Source organism: Phalangium opilio, unplaced genomic scaffold, assembly GCF_054372755.1.
Source record: "Phalangium opilio isolate 3A_F unplaced genomic scaffold, DU_Popi_V2 ptg000095l_1, whole genome shotgun sequence".
NCBI classification, from domain to species: Eukaryota; Metazoa; Arthropoda; class Arachnida; order Opiliones; family Phalangiidae; genus Phalangium; species Phalangium opilio.
Window position 1 is genome coordinate 253529 of NW_028324200.1, and position 3509 is coordinate 257037.

Here is a 3509-nt window from a genome sequence, read left to right on the forward strand (position 1 = left end):
ATAATAGTTTTTTGTTGGCCTATTCTATACTATTTAAACTAATACTCCCTAAAGAATCGGGGTCTTGTTCCGGGGGTCACGATCACTGATAGTTGTATGTTTGTTCTCTTTTAATAATAAAGTTGTTTTATTACATAATGAGTTGTCGAGGTAAAAGTGTTTAACGTTTTGGGTAACCGACAAACTCAACAGTGGCGACGGAGATGAGATATAGGCCTTGGGCGTGAACTCTACATTACCTTCTTCTAGTAATGTCTACTCTGGAAGACCTCTTGCGCATACTTATCAAGCAGAATGCGGAATCGGGGAAGCGTCACGACGAGCTACTGGATGCTCTGCTTCCTCGCACTACGGGCTTGCAGGATAAGGATTCTATGGTCGGCCCACCGCGTTTCAATGCCATCGACGTTCCTCTTTTCAGTCCGGAGGACGATGGTTCCAATTTGGATCAATGGCTTAAGCGGTTCCAGTACTCTTTGGATGTCAATGCCCCGACTTTGGATGACGAAACTAAAGTCAAGTGTCTCCTTGCCAAGCTGTCGATGGAAGCATTCAATGAGTATGACAAGTTCTGCTCTCCCAAGGAACCGACAGATTTCGACCTCGACCAAACAATTACACACCTGCGCAAGCTCTTCGGTAAAACGCATACGCTATTCATCGAACGGTTTAACACCATGCGTATTCAACGAAGCTTGGACGAAGACTACGCGCGCTATTTCAACCGAGTCAAGTATTAGCAGCTTAAACGTTTTAATTTCGGCGACCTCACGGAAGAATAGTTTGGGATTCTGATTACTCTCTCTGGGTTATCTCGGCCTGAGGACGAAACTATCCGAACAAGGATTCTGCAACGCTTAAACACAGAAGCCTCCGTGGCGCTAGAATCAGTTATCGAGGACATCCTAACTGTGGTAGCCACCAAATTACCTACGTAAAAAAAAGAGATGTCAATTGTCAGTATCGGGACATATAGGGGGGTTCACCCCTCGCCGTCTCTGCTCTATTTATGATCTTTCGATCGAGCGAGTTGGAAGGCTAAGTCTTTCCCTCTAAGATATGTCGAAGTGGTCTATTACATAATGCAGTTTAACCAAGAGCAAAAATCTTAACGTCCCCATTGAATGTGCTGCCATTATTGAAATTTGCACTAAAATTAACAAAAGTTTTCACTATGGAGCGTACAGGGCATGAACGGGGGGATATGTTAGCAACCTATTAACGACACAATGTCATACACGTACTCTCTTAAAAGTGATAATAAATGTAGTTATAAAGTGTTTTCGGGGAATGGAATTGTGCTCGAAAACCCGAGATAAGTAAATTTTTCAAATTGTTGAGAGGGAAAAAATTTAGTACCAGTAAAGTAAGTTTATTCAATGGAATAGGGTGATGGAACATTACTTTCTTAAGCATGTAAGATTTAATTAAAAAAGTTTCAATATCTGCTCATTCAGTCAAGTGATTAACCTTCTTCTTATCGATACTTTTTAGGTCTTGGTTAAATCCAAGACGCGTTTTGATTAATACATCTGTCGTCCCTTTAAGTGAACAGCAATAAGCTTGCCCAGAGCTAATCAATAGTAACTTAAGTAGGCGACGGATCTATAGGCATAGAAACGAAATTGAAACCAAACTGTCATTATTATTATTATAAGTATTGATTCATGTGGTCACGTTTTCAAGAAAGTGGTGTGTTTTAGACGGCTTCTAAAGAAAAATAATTCTCCGGCGCTTTAGTAGAATTTAGATGACGCTGATGATGCCATCACCCATGATAATGACATTCAAGAAGAAAATAATCTAGAATAGCCATTTAATGGACATGGATGAAAACTCCAACAATGTAAATGCAGTTTCACTTTCAATTGATTGAAACGAGCCATCCTTTTGATTTTACTAAAATACAGCGAGCAACACTGTTTGGCGCATTCAGTAATTAAGGATTTAACCAATGATTTGCTTTTGCTAATTTTTTTCAAGAATTATTAACTGATAAAGCCAAAAAATATTTAACGGTGATGAAAACTGGGACGAAAATGAGTGCAAAGATAATATTTTTGACGATTCGAGAGTTTAAATTCCGCACATAAGATTAAAACTGTGAGTATGACAGAAATGTGAATAGTTCAACCTACTCAAGTGACCTTTGGTCTTTCAGAAGGCTCTATCAAAACTCGACATTTTCATAATGTGCCTTTATTGCGGACTACTGTCAACCTTTACAAAAAACATGAAGATTTTAAATTCGATGAATTTACGACTACTGAACCTGAAGGCGCTTTTGTATCCCATTTTCTTAACGCATCGTTCTGCAAGAAAATTTTACAAACTATAACTGTAAAAAATAATGGTGCATTCTTACACCATATATGCTCTATTTTTTCGGTACCAAAAATGACACCATTTATGGTGTAATTCATTACTTTTTTTATGATAAATTCACGCCATTTAAGGAAATATTAGGCATATATGCACCATTTATAATGCTTTTTAACATCTTTCTCGGGAAATCTGTTGGACTCTAATATTCCTACTTAGATTAATGGTCTTAAACGTAGGCAAAATTACGCCACGTGTGTCACATAACTATACCAAATGAAAAGAAAAAGGTGTTAAATATTTTTTATATAGTTAGCACCACATTTATGGGGTAAAACAAACTCATTTTTACACCATTTCAAGTCCATATTTACTCCATGTCAAAGGCCTATTTACTCCATGTCAAAGACCTATTTACTGCATTTCAAAGCCCTACTCCATTTCAAATTCCTATTTACTCCATTTCAAACCCTTATTTACTTCATTTCAAATCCTTATTTACTTCATTTCAAAGACCTATTTACTCCATTTCAAAGACCTATTTACTCCATTTCAAAGCCCTATTTACTCCATTTCAAAGCCCTATTTACTCCATTTCAAAGCCATATTTACTCCATTTCAAAGCCCTATTTACTCCATTTCAAAGCCCTATTTACTCCATTTCAAAGCCCTATTTACTCCATTTCAAAGCCCTATTTACTCCATTTCAAAGCCATATTTACTCCATTTCAAAGCCATATTTACTCCATTTCAAAGCCATATTTACTCCATTTCAACGTGCCATTTCAAACCCCTATTTACTCCTTTTGAAACCCCTATTTACTCCTTTTGAAACCCCTATTTACTCCTTTTGAAACCCCTATTTACTCAATTTCAAACCACTATTTCAAACCCCTACTTACCCCATTTCTAACCCCTATTTCAAACCCCTACTTACCCCATTTCTAACCCCTATTAACTCCATTTGAAACCCCTATTTACTTCATTTGAAACCCCTATTTACTCCATTTGAAACCCCTATTTACTCCATTTGAAACCCCTATTTACTCCATTTGAAACCCCTATTTACTCCATTTGAAACCCCTATTTACTCCATTTGAAACCCCTATTTACCCCATTTGAAACCCCTATTAACTCCATTTGAAACCCCCTATTTACTCCATTTCAAGTCCCCATTTAAGCCATTT